Below are 13,094 nucleotides of genomic sequence, written 5' to 3'. Positions count from 1 at the left end.
GAAGATTTAGAAGACTCAGAGAGAAGAAGGGTTTCGTAGCAGTTTATATACAATTCACACAATATCAAAGAGGTAAAAAAAAAAGTGACATTTAGCACATTAGGCTCAAACACGTAAAAATTAGACAATCATGAAAGCCAATCATAACAGCTATTCTAAGCTCGAATTCTGAACCCTGAACCAGAGATTCTGGGTTCTTATCCCCAGCAGAGTCGCCAGAGCTGTCACACCTTTTTTTTTTCGAGGGGAATAGGGATAAGGGAGTTTTTCCAATTAAAGTGACATTAATCGAAATGGGATTATTTATTTAATCAGAGTCGCCACTTGAAATATTTATGGTGTTTCAAGTCACCGGTTTATTTTAAAATCCCAAATCGAGGAAATTGACTCTATTTATGGTCCGCGAACACAGAAGACCGGGTAAAAAATTCTGTTAACCCGGGAGAAGGTGTGAGGCACTCCCGAGTTCCGTGATTTTAGCACGGTCGTTCAACTATTAATAATTGGCATAATTATCTAATTTAATACATATTTGAAACCTATTGTACATTTTTAACTTTTTAACCGCTTTTAATGTTTATGGAATTTGTTTGAACAAGTCGCGATGTCACGCGCTCGTTTGTTTTTTGTACATATTGCGAATCGCGCCACGTGAAACGCTCCCGCAATTTACAACATGTTAATTTTTATTATTATTTGAATTTATGGTCGAGTCACGTGAAACGCACACTCAACTTGGAGATTACGTATCGTAACTATGCCACGGGAACTGTACCCATAGCTACGATGATTTATTAATCGCGCCTAAAGCAACTAGCGCATTTATGATTATTTCTTCCTATATTTTGGGATTATGTGAAGGTCTTGAGTTCAAATGCCTTCGATGAATTTACCTTATTAATAATATGGTTGGTAGTTGGTTTTCACAAAATCGTGAGTTATGCATGAGGAAAGACTCACATTTAAACCTTAACCAGGTCTGTTGTAAACGTTTGTGGGCTTACAATTGAGCCCAAATGATAATATAGTGTGGAAACCATTAGGCCCCAAATTGGGCATGCAGCCTCGTTAGGCCAATTAATAGGCCCATACTGGGAAAAGCTAAATCCACAAATTCCTACTCAAACAAGTCTAGTCACACTTCATAGCTTACAAAATCTTTGGACAAGCACAGATTAATTACTCAATGTTAAAATCAGTTCTTAAATAATAACATCCCAAATCATATACTCGATCATTATGCTAAACACAAAAGTCTCGATTGAGTCTAGGCTAAACATGTGAAAACAGTATACCTCAATTCATGCTAATAATCATCTTAAGCCACGAATCATTCACATAAAGCACATAAATGATTTTCCTAACCATTCTGCCATGTCACTTGAATCTATAGCATATTTAAGTATTAGCTAGATCTAGCACTTCAAATAAGTTCACACACGTTCCACTTATATTAAAACCAAAATTGACAACAGATTCAATCATTCACGACAAGAGAATTTAGGAGAAGACAGCCAAAATTTCATTGCAAATCAAGGAAGAAGTACAAGTTGGAGATGTGTACCTAATCGCTTAGGAATTGGTAAAGGCTAGACAAAAGGGCCAAATGAAGATCAACAAGACAGCAACAGCAACGGAAGCAGTCCACGGCAAAATCAACCTTCAACAGCTTAAACTCAAGAACCCCAAAACTAACAAGTAGATGAACTGAAGTTTGACAGAAATAAGAACTTCATAATTTCCCTTTCTAATCTGTTTCCTTTTTTCTTTTTTTGTATTTTTCCAGATCTGAAATCCAAAGTTTGAAACCAAAAATTTTCAGCTATTTTTGATTGTGAGTTTCTGTGTATGAGAGGAGAGGAGAATGTGGGAGTGAGGTCTATGAATCGCGAGGTGAGGGATGAGATTAAGGGGACGGCTCAGGTTTTTTGAGTGTAGAAGAGGAGTCCCTCTTTTGGGGGAGGGGGGTCTGTTTTAGAGATGAAGGGGGATATTGGGCCGGCGGATAGCGGACTTGGGCGAATGGAAGGAAAATGGGCCACTTGAAGCACCTGGCCCAAAGCTGTAATGAGACCTCATAGCCTTCTCTTTTCTTTCTTTGTATTTTGCAAGACTAATCAATTTATTTAACACTTCTAATTCCAACTAATTTGCAAAATTAACCTAATGACCTATTTTTCTACAATTAACTAATTCAATTAGCTAACAAATGCATGTAGACTAATATATTTTTTGGTATTTTAGTGTTTTACAAATGCAATTAATTATGCAATTAAAATCTAAAAAATGTAAAAATTAAAAATATTTTTGTATTTTCTTTAGGATTTAAAATGAAACTTAAAAATGCATCAAACATGAATACGTACAAAGCAAACTAAGTAAAAATATAGAAAAATAATTTAAAGCTATTTTTTCGATTTTTTAGGAGTAATTTTATATTAGGGCAAAAATTAGGTGCTCACAACATGCATATTCTTTTAGAGTCTAGATTAGAACAATAGCTTAATCTATTTTGGCGAGATACACCCCATCTATGTTCTAGATGGGTAGAGTTTCTTAGATAAAATATCTAAAAGAATCAGATTCTATCTCCTCTCTTTTTCCCTATGTTCAAATGAATTTAAATACATAATACATATTCGAAAGGTTAAATTGGTTAATTGTTGAAAGGTTCAAAAGTCAAATCCGAATCTAGGGGAGTTGAAAAAGAGAAGATTCTGCTCAGATCCAAAAGAAATAGAATATGCTATCTCTCTTTTCTTTGTCTTTTTTTTCATATTCAATTTTTTCATTCCAAATCCATTCCTTCCTATATGTCTTTCTAGAACCCGTCTAAGTAGTGTGCGCTAGATTGTTGGTCCACAACCTCATCCTATAAAATGAATAAGGAGAGGCTTATCAATGACCCCATCGAACCACTCTTATACTACTCCTTACCTCACCCCGGAGTCCTACTCGAGATGAAGTACTTGTCGTCCCCAAACCAAAAGGGATGAGGGAAAGAGTGAAGGTTTGTCCGGTTACAAAAACGCCATAGTTGTTAAAATCGAAACCACTTCCTTAATCCTCCTTGTTATGTAATATGCCCTATCAATCCGTCTAAGACTCCTGCATGTACCGATATGATACATCTCTGCAGACTCTACATATATACAAGCAACATGATTGCTTTATTTCTTTTGAATTTTGCATTTGTTACTGCTGATATTTGTTTACCAGAATAATAAGTAGTTTAGTCGAAGAAGGAGTCTTTGTTTAAATTTAAATTTAATAGGATAACTTAGTTGAGATAGCTTAGGTTTTTGAATTTGAATATTTGTTCTCCAGATTTTCTGCAGATTCTATTTTAAAATTGGCTATTTAAATCCCTCTTGGTTAACAAAATAATTGAGAGACATTTTCAATCAATAATTTTAATATTTTTGCTACCCCATGTTTTAAAAAAAAAACAATTTCACTTACCAAATGTATATCCCTTTGAAAAATAAAATAAGGTACCTTGTATCTTATTGGCGTAAATAGTTATGTTGATGTTTACAATTGGACATTTCCTGCTGGAAATAAAGACAAACACCGAGTAAATATAGTCAACCAAATAAGAAATAAAAACGGTATGTACATATTTGACTGATAAGGATATTATTATAAATAGTATTCACATACACACGATGTAGTTAGTTTTGGTATTTGCTCGTCAGTTTCATATTTTGTATTTTGTATAAATAATAGTTCATTCTGGCCTTTGCACTTAATGAAGGCCTTTGCAACTTATTGGCTTTGTAATTCTATACTCTAAAACTCCAACTTGGTATCAGAGCACCAATGACTTCCCAAATTTCTTCTTCCACTCTAACTTCTTCTGCAAATCAAATCAGTTCCTCTCAGTCCTCCTTGGGTCTTCCGAATCCTCCTCCAACTATTTCAAATATTAAAGGTTTTATACCCATTGAATTAACATATCTTAATTACCTTACATGAAAAAAGGTTTTTCTTACTGTTCTAAAAAGTCACAACCTTCTTCCTTTGGTTGATGGCTCTATTCCATGTCCACCATCAACACATGATGAATATCGCTTATGGATTCAATGTGATACTATAACTCTCAGTTGGATCAATGCCACCTGTAGACATCAAAATTTTGACGGATCAAGCTAAATTTTAAATTCAAGATATTACAAGACTCTTGAAATCTTAGGAGTCTATTAGGGTTGCTTGGAGGCTACTCTACCCTAAACCCTAACTCACGCCATATAAAGGGATACATATTTCCTTAAAGAGGCATCTCGAAATTCCATAGAAATTTATGGAATATTCACAAAGAGAGCAAAAGACATAAAATATTGTCTTTCTCAAAGCCGCCGAAGTGATTCATCCTTTTTATGGAGATCAAATACATCCCCAGGGAAGTTCGCATCATCATACGTTCGATAAATACGATTAAGCCCTCGAATCACGGAGAACGATCTAGAGAAAAGAATCAAGGGAACAAACAGAATTGTACCCGCATCATTTTATCAATAAAATTATGTTTCTTCATATTTGTATTGTGGTTGTAATTAATTTTTGTATCACAAATAATTTGTTGCAAACAAATTGGCATACCCAGTGGGACAATCTCTACCTCTCATCGCAACTTGACAATCAAATAGTTCAAGAAGCTGGAGATCAAATACATCCCCAGGAGGTCTGCATCATCCTACATTCGAGAAATACGCCGCTTAAGCCCTCGAATTAAGGATAACAAATCGGATGGAATTACTAATCAATTGTGAGTACAATTCTGTTTGTTCCTTTGATTTTTCTCCCTAGATCATTCTCCGTAATTCGAGGGCTTAACCATCATATTTCTCGAACATAGGATGATTCGAACTTCCTTAGGATGTAATTGATCTCCATGAAAAGGAAGAACATCCGTTGATCACTTCAGCGGCTTTGAAAAAGACAATATTTGATGTCTTTGATCTCTTTGTGAATATTCCATGAATTTATTAAATTTCGAAATGCTTTCAAAGGGAATATGTGGTCCCTTTTTATAGGTGTAGCTATGGTTTTGGGTAGAGTACCCTCCAAGCTAGGGTTTCAGGTAGAGTAGCCTCCAAGTTAGGGTTTCAGATAGAGTAGCCTCAAAGAAAACCTCGATGGACTCTACTTGTAGCATCTTAAATTTAGGATTTTGCCCAAATTTCATATGGATTTGATCCGATAAATTTTGATGTCTACAAATGCCCCCTACTTCAAGGCTTGTCGGGGCATAGATTTACAAGATCGTCGTAGACGAGGCTTGAAGTACCAGCAAAGAAGACACCATATTCTTTTCACCGTGAGAGAAGAGATGAAGGGCAGATTTGGTCCCACTAGGCGTGCCAATTTGTTTGCAACAAATTATTTGTGATACAAAATAAATTGCAACCACAATATAAATATGAAAAAATATAATTTTATTGATAAAATGATGCGGATACAATTCTGTTTATTCCCTTGATTCTTCTCTCTAGATCGTTCTCCGTAATTCGAGGGTTTAACCAGCGTATTTCTCGAACGTAGGATGGTGCGAACTTCCTTAGGAAGTATTTGATCTCCATGAAAAGGAAGAACATCCGTTGATCACTTCGACTACTTTGAAAAAGATAATATTTGATGTCTTTGATCTCTTTGTGTATATTCCATGAATTTATGACATCGAAATTTTGACGGATCAAGCTAAATCTTATATTCAAGATATTGCAAGACTCTTGAAATCTTAGGAGTCTATTAGGGTTGCTTGGAGGCTACTCTACCATAAACCCTAACTCATGCCATATAAAGGGATACATATTCCCTTGAAGGGGCATCTCGAGATTCCATAGAAATTCATGGAATATTCACAAAGAGATCAAAAGACATCAAATATTGTCTTTCTCAAAGCCGCCGAAGTGATTCTTCCTTTTCAAGGAGATCAAATACATCCCAAGGAAGTTCGCATCATCCTACATTCAAGAAATACATTGGTTAAGCCCTCGAATCACGGAGAACGATCTAGAGAGAAGAATCAAGGGAACAAACAGAATTGTACCCGCATCAATTTATCAATAAAATTATGTTTCTTTATATTTATATTGTGGTTGCAATTTATTTTTGTATCACAAATAATTTGTTGCAAACACCACCCTCTCACCTCCAGTTCTTGATTCCCTTCTTAACTACGCTTGCGAAACATCCAAAGAGGCATGGGATGTTCTTGTTTCCCTATAACTTGATCAAGTTTCATCTTCATCAATTCATCTGAAATCAAAATTTCAGAATTTTAAGAAAGGCTCGCTTTCCATGGAGGATTATCTCCAACAACTACACTCTCTTGCTTGTTCACTTAGAGCAGTTGGCAAACCAGTTTTCGAAGCATTGCAAGGACTTCCACCTTCCTATCGTACCTTCGTCTCTGGATTGAATGCCACAGGAACACTTCCCTCTTTTCTAGCACTGCGTCCATTACTTCTCACTGAAGAAGCACATATCAATGCAGCAAACAATGACGACTCCACTTCTCACACTGCCTTAGATGCTTCCTCTCCGGCACAATCAGTTTCTCAACCTCATTCTTCCACTTTATCTCATGCTAATCCATATCCAAAAAGATCATACAATGGACGTGGTCGTGGTAAGTTGAACAAAGGCATAGGCCAAAGTCAATACTCTCATCACTCTAATTTCTCAAATCAATGGGCTGATTTTCGACAAAAGTTTCGTCATGCCTATCCAGGTGATGGAGTTCTTGGACAACCCCCTTTCACATCTACTAAACAGTGCCAAATTTGTTTTCACTTTAATCACACTGCTCTAGAATGTAGGAATCATTTTAATCATTCTTATGCTCCTAACTTACTACCAAAGTCATTTGCTGCTATGAATTTGGAGGAGGTCTAACCATTTGTATGGTATCCTGATTCTGGTGCTTCTGCACATATGACGAACGATCAATCTCTTTTATCCTCTCCCTCTACTAACACCGGTTCGTCACAAGTGATGGTTGGAAATGGTAATATTCTTCCCATTTTATCTACTGGATCTTCGCCTATTATTACATCTTCGAAGCCTCTTCAATTAAAAAATATTTTATATGTTCCTTCTCTTAAGAAGAATCTAATGTTTGTTCACCATTGGTGTGCCGATAATAATTGTCTCACTGAGTTTACTAACTCTGATTTTTTTGTTAAGGACAAGAAGACCAAGCAAGTGTTACTCCACTCTGAGAACAATGGCTCTCTTTATCCTCTTCGCACTATCTCTAGTCCCTCCTCTCCTGTTGCTTTTTCAGTTGTTGTCTCGCCTTCCTCCCTTTGGCACCAGCGTTTAGGGCATCCAGGACAACGCTCTCTTGTTAATTTAGTTCGTAGGGGTTTTATTCGTTGTAATTCAACTTTTAAAAATTATGGTTGTAATATTTGTCACCTTGGCAAACAGGCTCAGTTACAATTTTCTTCTTCTCATAATGTTGCAAATGCTCTTTTTCTTTTAATTCATTCAGATGTGTGGCAAGCTCCATTTAGTTACAATTTCGGTTTCCATTATTATATTTTATTTCTTGATGAGTACATAAACTACTTTTGGATTTATCTAATGCGAAACAAGTCAGAGGCTTTTGATAAATTCAAAGAGTTCTATAAAATGGTCTCAAATGTTTTTCATTCTTCTGTTGCTTATTTTCAATCTGATGGCGGTAAGGAATACAACAATTCTCATTTTCGTTCCTTTGGTAGTGAGCATGGAATTATTCATCGATTCTCTTGTCCATATACCTCCCCTCAAAATGGCCGTGCGGAAAGAAAGCATCGACATGTTAATAGTATGATACGATGTCTTCTTTTTCAAGCTTCAATGCCATTTTCTTTTTGGGCGGGTGCCTCTCTCTTTGGGGTTCATTTAATTAATATCACTCCTCTTCCCGGTCTTAATTTTATTTCTCCTTATTAAAAGTTATTTGGTAAACCACCATATTACAATTTAATTAAGGTATTTGGGTGTTTATGCTATCCTTATGTTGCAAATTCTTTTGCTCACAAGTTTCAGCCCCGTTCACTACCATGCTTATTTCTTGGAGTGTCTCCTCAACACAAAGGGTTCAAATGTTTGAATCCATCTACTAATCGGATAATTATTTCACATCATGTACATTTTATAGAATCCTCGTTTCCCTGTGCTTCTATGTTTCCAGCACAGTCTAATACACTTTCAAATCTTAATTTTCCTTCCTCACAAAAATCCACACCACCTTCTCCTAGTTTTTCTCTAATTAATTTGCATAAAACGTGTGCTTCACCAACTATTTTCTCCAATTTTGATTTTGTTTCCACATCAGATAAGACTTCTTCCTCATCTATCTCTTTAACTCCTCAAAACATGTCTATAACTTCTCCTAGGACTCTTTCTTACTCACGTTCAAATAATGATCAGTTGGCTCATCTCTTTCCTTATCTCCACAAAATCAGCAACCTATTTCTACAACTCCCTCCACACCAGATCCAGTAATGCCTACTTCTAGCTCTATGCAATCAACTTCAAACCAACCTTGCTCTACGGATCTCTCTTGTCCAGATGTACTTGCACCTATTCCCTCTCAAAATGTTCTTGTAACGACCCGACTTGTCGTTTTGTGAATTAGCATCTCGTTCAGTGACTTAAGGTCCCGAACAGCTTTGTGATGTATATTATGACTTGCGTGTGTGGTCAAGTTTGGTTTTTGGATGATTCGGGATTAAATTGAAAGAACAATTCTTATTTTTGAAGCTTAAACGAAAAGAATTGATCGGAGTTTGACTTTTAAGAAAACGACTCCGGAATAGAATTTTGATAATTCCAATAGCTTCGTATGGTAATTTCGGACTTAGGCGTATGTCCGGATTTGGATTTTGAAGTCCGTAGAATAATTTGAAGTATTTCGGCAAAAAATCAAAAAGTTAAAGTTTTGAAATATTCATAAGTCTGAAAGCTAGTTGACTTGGTTGATATCGGGCTCGGGTTTCGATTCCAAAAATTTGAATAGTTTTGTTATGTCATTTATGACTCGTGTGCAAAATTTGGGGTCATTCCGGATTGATTTGATATGTTTCGGCACAAGTTATATAAATTTGAAAATTTCATAAACTCATAAGTTTGAATCGAGGTGCAATTCGTAGTTTCGGTATTGTTTGATGTGATTTGAGGCCTCGACTAAGTTCGTATCGTGTTTTAGGACTTGTTGGTATATTTGGTTGAGGTCTCAGGAGCCTCGGGTGTGTTTCGGGTGTGTTTCGGGTGTTATCGGATCATTTTGGGCTACTTTGGATGCTGGTTTTCTGATGTCTGATTTTGTTCTTCACGTTCGCGAGGAGCCTCTTGTGTTCGCGAAGAATGATTTGGCTTCTGGGATTTTGTTCTTCGCGTTTGCGAAGAGACTCTCGCATTCGCGAAGAAGGAATTCATGTTGTACATCGTCTGATATTGGAAGTTTATATCTTGAAATATATAGGGAATTTGGCAATGATCCAAAAACAAAAGTTGTAGCCCTTGATGTCTAGTTTTCAGAAAGTCAAACCATTTGTCATTTGGAGTTTTGTACAAAAGGTTATGACCATTATAATAGAGGCTATCTGGGAAGAGTTTGAAAATAGTTGTTGAGGAATTTGTTCATCGCAAACGCGAGGGGAGGGTCGCGAACTCGAAGAACAAACCCATGGGCAACAGAATAAAGTCAAAAAATGAGACGTCATCTCATTCTTCCATTTTTGGTTGAAGAAAGCTCGGGTGAGGCGATTTTTCGAGAGTTTTTCAAGGAAAATATTGGGGTAAGAATTCCTAACTCGATTTTGGTTAAAATACATGAATCTATTGTTGTTTTTATCATGAAATTAGTGAATTTGGTTGAAAATGGTAGAAATTTTCTATACCTTAAATTGAGAATTTGGAGGTCGATTCGTTATCGAAATTTGATAAAATTGGTATGGTAGAACTCGTATCGGAATAATGTTCGGATTTTGTGAAAATTCTGTCGGGTTCCGAGAGACGGGCCTCGCGTTGACTTTTGGGTTGACTTTTTAGAATAAAAATTTAAGTCGACGTTTTATTATCCAGAATTATTTTCGATGAATTTTAATGAAGTTATGTAATTAATTTGGCTAGATTTGAGCCGTTCGGAGGTCATTTCACGCAAGAAGGCTATTCTGGAATATCAGCCTAACTTCAAAAAGGTAAGTATCTTGTCTAACCTTGAGTGGGAAAATTACCCTTTAGGCATTGAGTCCTATGTGCCATTTTATAAAATGTGAAAGCCGTGTATGCAAGGTGACAAGTACGTACTCGGGCTTATATATACAAATTTTATTGGTTTAAAGGCTTAGACATTTTTATGTATTCAATTGGAAATTGTTGACACTTATTGAATCCTTTATTTATCGTGCTTCATTTCTTGTTTGTAGAATTTATTTTTATATGATAATTTAGTGTGATTTCCACTTTGATTTTTATGTGAATCCCGTATTTTTGTTGAGTTGACATTTCCTAGAGATAATTTCATTATTGATTATTCATATGCAAATAATTAATTAAATAAGTTCAAAAAGAGGCATTAATATATTTATCTAAAATTTAGATTAAAGAAGGTGTTGTCCTATGGTGAGTTACTTTTCCATCCTTGATGTTGTTTTGAGACTTTTTATATACGTTGTGTGGAGCCATGGGCTATTTGCTATGAAATTATTTGATTTCGTTGTACCTTTGGAAATGGTTGTGGCCTATGGGCAATTTGTGATATGAATTGATTGTGTTGTGTTGTTGTGATAATATTTCGTGTAAATTGTTGTGTGATTTGAGTTATTATTATGAGGACATAAGGGTGGCATCCTACTGTTGATAGTATGCGGACATAAGGGTGGCATTTTGTTGTTGTTATCTGTGTTGGGGTATTGTCTGGGAGGAGAGATAAGGGAGGCTATTATATGGAGAGATAAGGAGGCTATTATAGGAGAGAGAGAAGGGTGGATATATGAGCGATAAGGGTAGCTATAAGAGCAATAAGAGTGGCTATTGATATTGTCAGAGCGGAGGGATAAGGGTGGCTAATATATGGAGTGATACGGGTGGCTATAGGAGAGATAAGGGTGGCTATTGTCAGGGATGATATGTGATGATGTGGGGTTATTATGTTGATGATTTTTATGTGATGATGTGGTATTATTGTGTTGATGATTTTTGTGTAATGTTGTGATTCTCCTTGTGTTTATTTTTATATCTTGAGCAACTGGTCTTGTTGTTTCGGTAAACTTGATAATAGTCTGATCCGTATTGAAATTGTGAGCATGTGGCTATTGTCGGGCAGATTATGTTATTGGCACATGAACTGTCCGTGCAGACGTGATATGAAATGTGGGCACGAGGTGCCAGGAAAATATAATGATTATGTTATTGACATGTGAACTGTCCGTGCAGATGTGATATGAAATGCGGGCACGAGGTGCCGGAAAAATATAATAATTTTTATTATTGGCACGTGAGTTGTCCGTACGGTTTTAATAGAAATATGGGCACGAGGTGCCGGGGAAATATAATGATTTTTATTATAGGCACGTGAGTTGTCTGTGCGGTTTTGATAGAAATATGGGCACGAGGTGCCGTGGAAATATGAAAGTGGGCTAAGACTCGTGTTACGAAAATATGAAAGTGGGCTGAGACCCGTATTTTATGATTATGAAATGAGGTGTCACAGAGTGACTTTTATTTGAAAGAATTTATATTCGAAAGATATTTATTCGAAAAAAGTATATTCGAAAGATATTTATTTTGAAAGAAATTATATTCGAAAGATATTTATTTAAAATAATTTATATTCGAAAGATATTTATTCGAAAGAATTATATTCGAAAGATATTTATTTGAAAGAATTATATTCAAAAGATATTTATTTGAAAGAAGTATATTCGAAAGATATTTATTTGAAAGAATTATATTCAAAAGATATTTATTTAAAAGAAGTATATTCGAAAGATATTTATTTGAAAGAACTATATTCGAAAGATATTTATTTAAAAGAAGTATATTCTAAAGGTATTTATTCGAAAGAATTATATGTGAAAGATTTATATTTGAAGGACTTGATTAATTGGTTGTACTTTTGTTCCTTATTCGATTGAGCAATAATTATGGTGTTCTTGTTGCCTTGTTGTTTATATCACTGGTTGATTTTTGTTGCTATTATTGCTAGTTGTTTTCCAGTACTATTATATACTGCTATATTGCACAGGTTGTTTGACTAGTGAGTGTCTTGACTGTACCTCGTCACTACTCCACCGAGGTTAGTCTTGATACTTACTGGGTATCGACTGTTGTTTACTCATACTACACTTCTGCACATTTTTGTGCATAGCCAAGTACTAGAGATATCGGATTCGGACAGAGTTAGAGTGTGATCGCAAGGATTCAAGGTAGAGTTGTTTGGTCGTCGCAGTCCCTTGGAGTCTTTCCATTTTATTGTACTGTCAACTCTTATTCGAACAGTATTTTATATTCGATCCTTGAGATCATTGCATGTATTTAGCTAGAGTTTGTGACTCTGTATTACCAGTCTTGGGAGGTTGTTATAATCATTTTCGTTGTTAGTTTCGACACTTGTATTAAATTATCTATTTAAGAATAAACAAAATGACTTGAATTGTAATTGTAATCGGCTTACCTAGTCTTAGAGACTAAGTGCCATCACCACGCCTGTGGTGGAATTTTGGGTGTGACAGTTCCGTCCTTATTTCCTTCTAATTTAAATGCATCTCAATCGTTAGCCTCCAAACAACCAGATACTCGTGCCCATGTCATGGTTACTCGTTCTATGGCAGGGTCTCTAAAACCACGTGTTCTCCCTTCACTTACTGTCTCTCCTTCTAGTCCACCTTCTGAACCAACATCCTTCACACAAGCAGCAAATGATCCTAGGTGGCTTAATGCAATGAGCGAAGAGTTTAATGCTCTCCTACAAAACCATACATGGACATTAGTTCCACTACCTCCCAATGTGAATATTGTAGGAAATAAATGGGTTTATCGGATTAAGTGCGGCGCTAATGGTTCTATCGACCGCTTCAAAGCTCGTTTGGTTG

The sequence above is a fragment of the Nicotiana tomentosiformis genome, chromosome 3, assembly GCF_000390325.3.
Source record: "Nicotiana tomentosiformis chromosome 3, ASM39032v3, whole genome shotgun sequence".
Taxonomy (NCBI): domain Eukaryota; kingdom Viridiplantae; phylum Streptophyta; class Magnoliopsida; order Solanales; family Solanaceae; genus Nicotiana; species Nicotiana tomentosiformis.
The sequence above is the reverse complement of the archived record's forward strand: the minus strand, read 5'-3'. Positions refer to the sequence as shown.